The sequence below is a fragment of the Miniopterus natalensis genome, chromosome 9 (genome assembly GCF_054644295.1).
Source record: "Miniopterus natalensis isolate mMinNat1 chromosome 9, mMinNat1.hap1, whole genome shotgun sequence".
NCBI lineage: Eukaryota > Metazoa > Chordata > Mammalia > Chiroptera > Miniopteridae > Miniopterus > Miniopterus natalensis.
In genome coordinates this window covers 43,700,878-43,714,505 of record NC_142089.1, presented here as the reverse complement: position 1 = coordinate 43,714,505, position 13,628 = coordinate 43,700,878, and the positions used below count along the sequence as shown (strand labels likewise).

Below are 13,628 nucleotides of genomic sequence, written 5' to 3'. Positions count from 1 at the left end.
CTAATTCCGGAGCCAAGGTGTTTGACCCCAAAACCTATACAGTTTCTAACCTATGGAAGACATTCAACAAGTATTTCCTGAGAAACAGAGAACCAATAAGTTTACAATACTGTACTTGGCTGTGAAGGGAATTGAAAAATGAGTAAGATAAAGACCCTACCCTTAAAGTGTTTAAAAATTAGGATAAAGTAGAAATTACAAATTTGTCAGATTCGCAGATAGCCATACTACAAAGCAGAATTTCTTTTTAGCAAGAATATATTTATTGGCCTCCTGATATTCTGCCCCTATATCAAACCTAAGAGAATAGAATATTTTTTAAAATATCATGTATCACATCTGTTTGGGTAATTTAAAAGGGCTTCAAGGAAGAGCCGTGAAAACAGAAGAGAATTTTGACAGATGAAAATTTTGAGAGCCTTTTTTGAAAATTTTTGAGTCCTTACTGACAACCTTGTATAAACTTGCCCTCTGCTTCCCATCTCCATCATCCAGAATTGCATCAGAATTTTGACATTGAGAAGAAACAATGTAGAAAATGATAACAGTGGAAAGGAGGCACAGAAGTGGAAGAGTTTAAGAGTGGTTCACACAATAGTCAAGGGTTCAATTTGATCAAAAAAGAAAATTCATATGGGGAAAAAAAAGATGAAAATCTTGGGGGAAAAATTTACAGCTGCATTTTGAAGAAATATGTTGTGTAGCAAACAAGCCTGTTCTTTATAGAACATGGCCTGATAAACTTCAACTGAAGTTTGAACAAGGAGTTAAAGAATAAGAGAGTTCAGGTATATAATAAGCTTTACATTTTTAAGAGGTTTATCTTTGAAGCAAAGAAGAGTATTAAGTGTTCAATATCCCTTCTGTTTTATATTAGCTCCATGAGAGAAGGGGAGATAATGTCTTATTTACCATGTGAATACAGCATTTAGAACAGTGCCTTCCACATGGAGGTAGGAATTCACATTTGTTTGTTAGAAACAATATTTTAAACCCCTCATCCAGTGACTCTCAAGAGGGCAGTATCATCCACAAGGGGTGATTTTAAAATTGTGGATGTGTTTTTGGTAACCATAACAAATAGTAAACACTAGTGGAATTTAATGTATGGAGACCAAAAACACACAGGACCATCTTATATAATACAAATTAACCCATGTCCCACAGGACTTCTGAATGTCACATCAGATATTAACGTAGGTAAAGCACCAGCTTATAATTACCTGAGTTTTATACCTAACCCCACTTTACAAACAAATACAAATAAGTTGTACACAATTTTATTATAACCTGAAGGAGCTGAGAAGGGGATTCTTCTCAGGCCTGGCTGAAACCTTAATTTACAACCTAATGAGACATCCTAGCCAGAAGATCCAACTATGCCATGTCCAGGTCGTGGACCCACAGAAGCTACGCATAATAAATGAGTGTTTTTTGAAGCCACTAAGTTTGTAGTAATTTGTTTTGCAGCAATAGAACACTAATATAAATAGGTTAAGTAATTTCTCTGATTTGTATAAGTACTAAGTGATGGATATAAAAAAATCACACACAGTTCTGTGTCCAATGCCAATGCTTTTTCATTTATCAGAAACTTTAAGTTTGAGAGATAGGAGGTTAAGCTAACTCATGCTGAATAGCTTCAAGGTACTAATTAAATTTAAAAGAGAAGTCAATATGCCAAGAGTGATATGGGATATATGGCTGTGGAGCCCAGAAAAGCAGTCTAGACTGAAGATACAGATTTGGGAATCTTTATTAGAAACAGTTATGTAAAGCCAAGAGCATGAATGAAATCACTCAAAGTGGTAAAATTGTGAAGATGATGTAGAATGAATATTTAAGGGGTGAACAGGAGTGAAATCAAGGAAGGAAAAGGAATATTCCCAGAGTTAAGAGGAAAACTAGAATACTGGTACCTTGGAAGTGAAAGGAAGAAGAGGCAGAAGTCAGCATTACATGCCACAGACGCGGCAGATGGGATAGAGGTGAGAAGGTCTCGTTAGATTTAACTGTTAGGAAGCACTTGCTAAAACAATTTGACTGAAGGCATGTGAATCAACAAGTTGTTCCTGGAAGCCTCCACCCGTCTCTGATCAGTACACTGAGCAGGGTTTAGAATGATGCAATGCACATTACTGTGGCACTCCACACAGGCTAACATAGATCAATTCATTTCAATTTAGCTCCACAAACATTTACTGAACATCTATAAGTCAAATAAACTGAGCACAGTTGTGCAGATTCACTTAACTACATTGCATTCCACTCACATTTTTCCAGCTTAGTGACAATATGGAAGCACTATATCAAATCCTTTGCTGAATTCAAGACAAGATATGTGCACATATTTCCCCTGATCTGTAGTTCTGCAGCCAGTCTCCCATGTGGATTCCAAGAGCCTGCAGAAGTTTTCACATATGAAATCCGAATTGCTTCTCATACCTGAGTACACCCAGAATTCAAGGAATTTAGCAGGATAATCTCAATTGCAAAATTATGTCCATTTTGTTCATTTCACAGTAGTCCCTGTTTTTTTCTTCTTCCAGATGCATGCCCTGGTTTCTAAAAATCTGAAGAAAAGTGATTATTTTTAACAGCAATATAAATTTTATAATTAACCATAGCCATGTTATTTCTGCTTATATATTTTTTAACCTGATAAAGAAAATTGCAGTTTTACAGACTGCGCTGGAATGAGCCTGGAGCAATGTATGAACCAACAGTTTTTTTAAAGTTTTGCCTGAAGGCCAATAGTCCACTAACCTGAAAGTAATGGTCACTGATAAGAAACAGAGCATTTGACAAAATATAACATCCAGAATCATTGCAGGCTTCAAAGTAGCATTAGTTGACACTTAAGTACAAGTCTCCAGTGGTTCTAGAGCATGACACGTCTGTGTAACCTGATTATGAAACCTAAGAAAAATTTAAAGCCTATCCATACCTGAAAACTGACCTCATACACAGAAGCTACTGCTGATTATAACTATATTTATTCACATTAGATATGTTTCAGTTAAAAGTCAATATGAGAATTAAGATCAATGCATGATTTAATACCAAGATAGTAAGAGCGTGAATGTGAGGTGTTACAGATTTGGCAAAGACTTAAAAAAGTACTTGAAACACATCAACCAAATATTTGCCAAATGAAAATTGTATTTACAGTATTTCGTTTTGTTCACTGCTGTGTCTCAGTCACCTAGAACTATGTCTGGCATATAATATATATGTTCAAAAAGTTTAACAACAAACATGGCGCTGGCAGCTCATGAGAAGTGGGAGTTTTGGAGAGGAGCACACACTGCTGAGGAGAATCTCCCAAGGAAACAACTCAGGAAGGTATCAACGTTTTCCACTCTCTCACTCTGCCGGAGGAGGCTTCCCTGAGAAAAGGAGGGCACGGCGTGTATGGGATCATCAGATGATGTATCTAGAACAGCTGACCTGGGACTGGCACATAACCGTGGCTCAATCCTATTGCTTGTCATTTTTGTTGTTACTAGTGGGAGTGGCTTGAGGACAGGTCATTCCTTGTGGGGGCTGCTCTCCTAGCCAAAGGACAGCAAGAAGCCTAATATAGGCCCTGGCCAAGGAAGGGCATGTCTTAGTCCATTCAAGCTGCTATAACAAGATATCATAGCCTGGATGGCTTCAACAAAAATGTATTTCTCATCACTCTGAAGGCTGAGAAGCTCAGGACCCGGGTGCCAGCTGATCATGTTCCTGGGGGGGGCCCCTTCCTTCTCCTGTATCCTCGCATGGTCAAGAACAGAGGAAGCAGGTTCTCGCCTGTCTTTTCTTATAAAGGCATGAATGCCATCATGAGGGTTCCAACCTCATGATTTCATGATCTCCTGACGGCTCCATCCCCAAATACCATCACGCAGAATTATTAAGATTTCAACACATGCATGGGGGGGAGGCATACACAAACATTCAGTCCATAGCAGGGCTTGTCATGTGCCCTCCTTACTATGCTCCCAGTGCAGGGTGTTTTAAAGCAAATACTTTCTATTTCCAAAAGGCCCCCGGGTAGCCTCTGGACTGATGGCTGCCTGCCAATGCTCTCCCACACCTGAAGGAACGTGGGGGAAAGTCTGTCTATCCTCTGAAAACAGTGAAGAAGGTTTATCACCGTGTAGTTATTCTTGCACTCAAAGGAGGGAATTCACATGGGAAGGACAGCTATGTTGTAAAGAATTCAGGAATCAACAGACTGAGAGACTTATAAGTAGCAGTACTCACCACCACCCGAGTCTTAGTGGCTTTGTCAGACGAGGAGTGGTCAGTGTCCTCAAGCTGAGTTTAAATAACTAATTTCATGAATATGGGGCTTCGGTTTAAGAGCAATTCTTCCTCCAATTCTTTTTTCACTGCCTTCTTATCATGACATTCTTTTGGTTCATGTTCCTCCTATAGATCTACCTTCCTGAATTTTTGCGATATACTGCACCCTGGTGTTTGTATTTATTATTTATCTTTCATTTATTAGAGTATATATATATATATATATTGTGCTCCTCATTATATTTGATCCTCACAACAACTGAAAGAGGTCAATATATTACCATCCTTATTTGCAGAAGAAATAGACAAAACTTAGAGCTGCTCATGTTGGCATAGTTATTAAGTGGTAGAGCCACAAATTCAGGTGGTCTTAGCTCAGAGGGTTGCTGCAAACTATTATAAAGAATAGCTGGATCAGTGGCCTAGGTAGGACTGATATTTTTTAATGAAAATCTAAGTTGCATGTGCTTTTAAAATACCCCGTTGTTGAAAATTATGTGTGATGGGTCTGGAAAGAAAACATTGCTGTTGGAAGATACCGAAGCAGTCACCAACTTCTGTTACTGTCACAGCAGCTTTTTCTGTGACAAGATTAAGGAAACAAGCTGGCCTGGCACATATTCTGCTTACTTACAAAAGTTTTTAAAGAATATTCGCGGCCTTTTGTGCTCACCTTTCCTAGCAGCTGCACTGTCATACAATTTACTGCTAACATTTTTCAATTGTTAGATGCCATTTCCCATACTCATTTCATTTTTCTAAATTTAAAGTCACAACATCTGGATGGTTTTCAGTGGGCAAAAGAAATTTAAAAATTATTGATCAGGTTGTGTGTTTTTTGTTAAACAGTAAGATACAATAATTACTAAGTGGTGTTTTTCCAGTTTTAAAACTAGAAAAATGAATTAACATTGGATGTCTTTTTGTCAGTTTTGTTTACTTCATTTCATACACATTTTTCCATTATTAGTCCTTAAACTGTTTCAGGTATGTCACATTTATTTTTCTTATTTTGACATTTTCCCAACTATTCATGTAAATATTGATCAAATTTAGCAATTTGAAGAAAGACAGCCTTTATTATGACCTCTGAAGGGCAAATGTCTTCCACTTAAAAATGTAATAACCCTAATTATTTTCTTAAGCTCTCCAAAATAATACTAAATGTTCTTTCTTTTTTATCTGTTATTCAAGACATCAGTGTAGAGGCGTTTGTCATTGATTTACTTGTAATCCAAGTAAATATAGATTTCTTGTTCTCTGAGAGTTTTCACGACTTTCAAGAGTTCTCATTAGACACATCTGGTCTGGAAACTTCCGCTGTAAGTAATGACTGTCTTGTTAAAAACAGCTCAGGCAAAACAATAGATACAACCTTTTAGTCTTGGAATAGACAAGCCAGGATCTAAAACAGTTTAATCGCTTTATTGTATTTTCAGAATATCTGCTCAATCACATTACTTTCTATTTTCTATTTTGTTTAATTCTCTGTAAAATTTCTGGAAATGATTTCAAAACAAGCAACTTTTATGAAAGTGCTGAATATTATTTTTCAGTGAAGCAGTCCATAATGGAAGATCACGATATTTGTTAAACTCAATGACTTCATCAAGGCAAGCTACTGCTCGCCTTTGTGATCATAAAACTCTTAGCTCTTAGTCTTTTTCCTGCCCTTAGATTTATGTCAGCCTCCTAAATCATTCCCTTCCTTTTCTCAGGTAACTCATATTAAGTCTCCACCCATTTTTACCATCTTCCACTGACTCTGTAAAGGATGAACCAAAGAGGAGGCCTTGGCCTACAGGTCTCAATAAACACTCCAGGACATGTGCAAACTCTCCACAAAGTAGGATCTCCCCACTAAAGGCAGGAAGAATGTTTGTGGGAACCAACTACACATATCACAAGGAAAAACATTCATTCTCAGTGATCGTGCAGTATGAATCCTTAAAGAAGCCACCTACCTTCCCTTGAATTATACAAATTACACATCAATATGTGGAGCTGAGCATATTCCTCTTAATGACTCTCTCTTAGTTAAAAAAAAAAAAAAAAAAAAAGCTTTATGATCACAGTTCTAATAGGGACCTTTTGAAATTTTTAGCCATGGGAGGCAGAGCTTTCATCTTATTTACTCATCACAACCATTCGAAATATATGTGATTTTTACCTTACCTTTCATTTGAGAAAACTAAGGTTTAAGAACAAATATAAACTTTACACTGCCACACAACCTGTAAATAGCAGAGCCAAGTAATAAAAATCAGAACTATCTAACTTTAAGTTTCATACTTTTATCCAGTGATGTATGAGAGATACTTTGTACTAACTCACAAAAGCCAATTGTTAAATTATTAGAACTTTTTTGAGTTGGTTGTTAAATATAGCCATTGATAAAAACAAATTACATAAACTTGCATTTAAATTATTTTAAAACGAAGGTAATAAGTAGTCAAAATGCATTACTTCCTCATGCTTTCACTACTTTATTATCAATGCTCTTGATTATGTTTGTCCTGTTATTTCTGGGTGGTAGAAACACTATATAGTGTGTGCTATTGCACATATCCCAATTCATTGTTCAATGAAGTTATGTTCCTAACTTGAAAGTGGCCATGATGGAAACTGGCTGCACTCAGATCAGGGCTGGTTGTTAAATATTTACCATGCACTATTATACTAACTGTTATACTAGTCTACCTTTGAACAGTGATTTTTTTCCTCTAAGAAAATATTATAACACAATCTATGTTTCAGAGAATTGGTCTTATCACTGTCATGTAATCCTGTGCCCCCTTTAAACTAAAGATTTCACATATCTTTAGATATTCTACACATTGTTGGGCTAAGGTAGCTAAATAAACATTCTACATCATACAGTAATAGACATAGAACAAAATCCAATATCCTCAGACTTCTAGATGCCCAATATATTAAATGTATCACTTATTTAACAAATATCAATGAAATGATGGATCGTTATTTTTCTTAAATGACCTTTCTGAGCAAGGAAGAAATTTAATATTTGGAAAAGGAAATGAAAAATACAAAAGATAGAACTTCTTATTTAGACTACAGACAGCAAAAGAGACATATGAAAGAATTTTAAATCAATTCTTTGCCTGCAGAAAATTTACATTTTAAGTAAAAAGTAACCAGTAGAATTTGGGCAGAAAGAACCTCTGGTTTCCTCTCCATTGATTATATATCTTATTTTGAATCTAGAAACAAAAGTCAGAAGAGCCAAAATTTTTATTCTCAATTCCCATTTGAATTAACACAATTTATTTTGCATAGTTAAGTCATGCTAATATGTGTCTAGTGAAATAAAAATGCATTCTCTGCTATTAATGCTACACAGTACAGTTGTTTAAATATATTTATAAAATTATTATACATTTTCCAAACTTGATATATATGAAATACTGCAACAGCCAAATATTTAGTAGTATATTCTAAGTTTTCCTCTAAATCGCAAGTTTCCAGAAAACCACTGATAAATATAAAAAGCAAAAGATAATATAAAATTAGAAAATAGCTTCATTAAGAGTGAATCTGACACAGTTCCTTACTTGCCATTAAAGAGCAGCTACGCAGAATAGAATAACAACTCTGAAACTGAAAGTTTAGCTAAGATTGTTTTTTAAATTGGCCTTATTGGATGACAGGTCCAATTCTGAAAGTTTCATAGAACCATAAAATTAGGAACACTGTCAGGAGGAATCATTTCATTTACCTCATTAGGCAGGGATATATCTATACTAGCATTTCCTAAAGTTCCACAAGATGGTAATAACTATTACCTGAAAAAGGGATTAGTCAAGTAAGCTTGAGAAGGGCTGATTTTTTTGTTTGTTTGTTTGTTTGTTTTACAATCCCTCTTCATAAAGGAACCCTCTCTAGCTTCTGGGAGCCACTGTCTCCCTTGACCTTTGTAGGTCCTAGGAAGGTAAAGCCCAGCTGTAGCTAGCCATGGGATATTGTACTACGTTTATTGATGCTCCTAAAGCTGTCAAAACCTTCACAAAAGTAGTGAAACTCTTCTAAAATTACCCAGTTAAGTGTATCCACTTCTTCCTGCAGGGCCTCTGACTGACGGACACATCTTCACCGTTTCCTCACTAGGTACATGAAGATACATTCTTTACTTTTTTGACTGAAAAATATCCTCAGCCATGAAATGAGACTATTTACACTGGATAATTTGAAGGTTAAACAAAACCTCAAGGCTTTAACCCTTCTGGAAGGTAAACAAGCAAGCCGATGACTGCTGTTAATGGGTGGTCTTCATCGGTGGGAACAAAAAGAACTCCTAACAACTTCTCAGTCCAACCAATGGATACTATTCATTGGAATGGACACTGGAAAATGTCCAAAAATAGCCTCAGTTCCCAGCATCTGCCAGGAAATAGTAACAGAGGGTTCTGATTTGTACAGCACTTGGTCATTTCTTGATGCTGACATCACATCAGTCCACACAGTCCCTCTTTTCTTCCCTTTCCCATTGCATGGAACTCAACATAGTCTAGGGATAAAAAAATAATATATCTGTCCAAATGTTTTCTGTTTTATACCATGGATTTTTTAACTTAAAATCAAGAATTACTTCTTAGATTCTCTTATTTTCATCATTCTAGGACTGATGAGAAGGCTCCCAACATGTAGGAGAAGAAGTACAATAATGCATAAAATGAAAGGAAACCTATCAGTATGTCCCCAAATGCATTTCCTTGTCACATAAATTTTAATAGGTTCTATTTCAGATTGGTGAAGCCAGTACATATATTTACTTCTCCTTTCTTCCCAAAAATCCTCTTGAAATAATGCCATTAAATTATAAAAGGAACAAATTTATGAAAGCACCGAGAACATAATGGTATGCTAAATATTTTAACAGATACCTGCAAAACCAAAGGCAAGTAAAATTAAATCAATAAAGAAACCATAATTGAGGGATCCAGAACTTGGGATATACATAGAAGAAAATTGCAAGAGAGCTAGGAACTCTTCTCACAACAAGCCAAAACTTCTCCCTGAATTTATAGGTAGATATACCAAGGATAAGAAAATAAGAGATACCAGAAAAAAGCAGCAGACTGGCTACTGAAGAGTTGTGCTTCAGGCAGGCCTGAAGCCTAAACCTGCCAATAGGGTGGCAAGTGTAGATTTTACCTTTAATCTCTCCAGTCTTACAATAGCAATGAGAAATGCTTTGGGAATGTAGCAACTACAGTTATTTCAAATTTTGGACAGACAGACACATAGCACAAATCTCTAAAGAGAATTGTAAGGGACCAACAAACTATAAAACAACAGACAATGTCAAGGCTAGTGTCCTGAAGAGATCACCCAAACCAAGTAGCATTATTAGTAGTTAGGAAACTTCTTGGGACTTAAGAGTAAGAGGGTCTTACTCATCCAGCTGATTGTGTTGCTATGTTTGCTGCACTGCACAGCCAGTTTGTGTGCAGTAACTATGGCCTTCCCATGCTTAAAAGAATTGTTTAGTTTGCCTTGTGTGTGAACAATGTTCTGTCAATCACATCACCATTCTATTTTGATTAATTGTAGATTGGTGTCAGGAGCGGGATTCACACACACACACACACACACACACACACACACACACACACACACACACACACCTAAAATAGACAAAAAGTATCAGCTCATATTCAGAGGCAGTATGTATAATGGTTTCAAGTACAAGCTCTAGTACCCAGCTGCCTTAGTAAAAATCTTATCTCTGACAGAAGATATGTGATATTAACCTTTCACACCTCAGTTTTCTCATCTCTAAAATGGGGACAATACTTTAATTCTCAATATACTAAAGACCTTTATGAAATTTCAGTAAGTTAATACATACAAAATTCCATGTACCTGTCACATAAAAAACATTTTAAATTATTATTTTATTAAAGCTATCTTAAAACAAGGTCTGTAAACATTTTCAGTAAAAGGCCAGATAGTACATATTTTAGGCCAAGTATGATCCCTGTTGCATATTCTTCTGTGAATGTGTGTGTTTACAATTCTAAAAATGTAAAACCCAGGTTTAGTTCACAGGCCATACAAAACCAGGGTGCAATCCAAATTTGGCTGTCTGTAGTTTGCTGACCCCTGTTTTAAAACATTCTTTCACTCTCTCTTGGAAGGATGAACATCCACCCTTTTTCTATTAAGAAATGGCAAACTTACATTGAAATTCTAAGTCACCTATTTAAAAACAGATGAAAAGATAAAGGAAAAGTATTTCCCCAAAATTTATAAGCTTAGATAAAGCAACTGCAATGTCAATCTCCTCCTCATCTCAGTTGGACCCAGTTTAAGAGAGTCATCTCTTTTAAACACAATTATGTCTGTGAGAATAAATTATTTATCCCATTTAGATGAATTATGTTAATATTACAATTCAGTATTGTTAGGAACCATGTATCATCCTGGAAATGAACTTATAGATGTCAGTTTTTCAGACATATCTATCTAAATATTTTCCTACTTAGACTGACTGGAGAGGTTACCAAATGGATAATATTGAGCAGAGGAAAAATATATCATACAAAGGAATTAAAAATGGATCAAAGTTATTAAAATATCAGGAATTCTAGCATCAGGAGTGTGGGTGAAAAATGAGCAGGGGGAACAGCCACATGCTGAGAACTGGCTGCCCTGGGAGACCGGAAGTACCGCCAGCAGTCTTTTGTGGAAGTGACATTTGAATGGAGTGTAGGACCTCACAAGGCCCCCAAACGGCATCACCTCCCTAAGTGAGTTCTGATGTTAAGTGAACATACAAAATGAGAGATTATAGTTTTACAGTGTCTCTGGCAGATGATAGTCGACTGGAAGCATTTAATTTCCTTTGAATCTCTTTGGTGGTGAAGAATTTAAAATAAATCACAGAATTTTAAAAACAAATTTCTGATCATAGCCAAAAGCAGGAAGCTCAATGCCTGGTCAGCCTGTCAAGATTTTAGAAAAACCATTTTCAACATTTGTGGATAAGGTTAAATTTACCAAATTGCAAGAATAAGGTAATCAAGTATTTATCTTGGGAGGATCATTTGATGACAATATTTTATATATAGATATAGATATATAGATAGATGATATAGATAGATATAGATGATGATATAGATATATAGATATATATAGATATAGATATAGATGATATAGATATATAGATATAGATAATATAGATATAGATATCTTATAGATACTTTCTATATGTTCATATATATGAGTTGAAACATCCTGTTGCTAAAAGTTGATAAATTCTATTTTCATCTTATGTGAAAATGAAAAGTATTAGAAATGGATCCAAAATTTCTGGAATTACTAGTAAAGCGATTAAAGATATTTAAATGTAATTTAAATATAACATGGAATATGAAATATGTTAGAACGCAATGTGCTGTTGTCTATTTTGAGTTGAGTCTTGTGGAACCGGGCAATGCTACCTGCAGAAATTGTTCTACCTGAACTCTTGAGGTTTGAAAACGTTCTGACTCTTAGCATTTATTTAGAGACTATTTCACATTCCCTAACTGAATAATTACTCTGATACAGTAACATTGAGCTAATAAATATTTGTATCTACTCTTTTTCAATACCAAAGCTATCTGAAATAAAAGTTGTATGTTGACTAAAGTGCCCATGGAAGTAAAGTTAAAAGTTATTTTTAGGCAAAATCTCAAGGGCATCCTTTAGCCCTGGCCGGTGTGCCTCAGCAGTTAAAGTGTCGGCCCCTGCACGGAAGGGTGGCGGGTTCGAATCCAGATCAAGGTCCCGGTTCGCTCCTCGACCCCCATTGGGTGCGTGCGGGAGGCCACTAGTCACTGTGTCTCTCTCACATCGATGCCTCTCTCTCTTTCTCTCTCTCTCCCCCTCCTTTGCACTCTCTCTGAAAAGCAATGGAAAAAATATCCTCAGGTGAATATTAACAACAAAAAGACATCCTTTTATTGCTGGTTTCTTCTAATAGTATAGCAGTCCACTTGATATTAGATGTCTCCAGCCTGTACCATCTTCACAGCTTCCTAGGGAAGAGGGCAGGCTTCCTTTCCCTTCTCAGACAGTCTGTCGTCCAGGATACTGAGAGGGGGTTTGGGTGGCCAGTTCCAGAACCCTGAGGCAGGGGTACACAGGATTCCAAATACAGGCAACGAAGTGTTACTTGGTACGCAGTAAGTTACATCAAAACTGGGGGGAAAGGAAATTAGATTAAAAAGTATCCTTTTAGGGCTAAATAGAAACTTAGTTAAGTTAAAAGTAAAATCATATACCCCAATACAGAAGAATTAACTTAATCATGGGCCGCAGGAGGAGGGGTGGAGGGTGCTTTTTCTCGCGGGGGTTGGCTTTTTTGTGCTGTGCTTGGAGGCTCCCGGGGCATTGGCAGTGCAGTGGCCCAATTAGTGGCCCAGTTAGTGGCTCAGTTAGTGGCCCGGAAAGGCTGCCGACTGGCCACTGTTGCCAGAAATCTGGAAGCTGCCAAAGCCACCGCCTGTGACCTCGGCGGTGGTCATTTGGCATTTGGATGTGATGTTGCCAATGAACATGACGTTCAAAATACATTTGAAGATATGGAGAAAAATGTGGGTCCTGTCAACTTCTTGGCAAATGCGGCTGGAATTCACAGGGCTAGCGTTGTAGTAAGAACAAAAACCGAAGATGTGACATCTCAGCTTCACACTCACCTGTTGGGTTCCAGGCGGACCTGCAAAGCTGCCCTGAAAACTTTGATTCGCCGCAGAGAGGGTGTGTTGGTAACGTGGGAAGAGCTATTGGCTTAAAGGCAAGGCTGGCCAGTCCGTGCACAGTGTTGGGAAAGGAAGACAGGTTGGATTTCACGAGCTCTTACCAAAGTAGCACGAAAGAAAATTAGAGTGAAGGTAGTTGCACCAGGATTTGTTCATACAGATATGACAAAAGACTTGAAGAAGAACATTTAAAGAAAAAATATCCCTCTTGGGGGATTTGGAAAACCTACTGATGTGGCACACGTGGTTGTGTTTCTTAGAATCACCATATACTACAAGGCATGTTCTGGTAGTGGGTGGGGGGTTGCAGCTCAGGATTTAATTTACAGATGACTCAGGTATAATGCTAATTAGAACCAAGGGCACACTTTGTTGATTAGACAATCATATCTACAATGGTGACATTTGCTAATCAGACCTATTCATGCTACGAATGTCGATTTCCATCTTTATATGTATATATCTGAAAAGAACGATGTTTGACCAATTGTGTTTTCTAAATGGTATGTACCTTATAGAGACTGTGGCGATGTTAGTATATAGACATTTCTCAAGAGATATAAACAGGTA

At 36.8% G+C, this 13,628-nt stretch overlaps 1 pseudogene; it reads left to right on the top strand.

The window, feature by feature from the left end:
• Window positions 1-13,380, top strand: part of LOC107540089 (3-oxoacyl-[acyl-carrier-protein] reductase pseudogene) — a 44,496-nt pseudogene extending 31,116 nt beyond the window's left edge.
• Window positions 13,381-13,628: the final 248 nt, after the last annotated feature.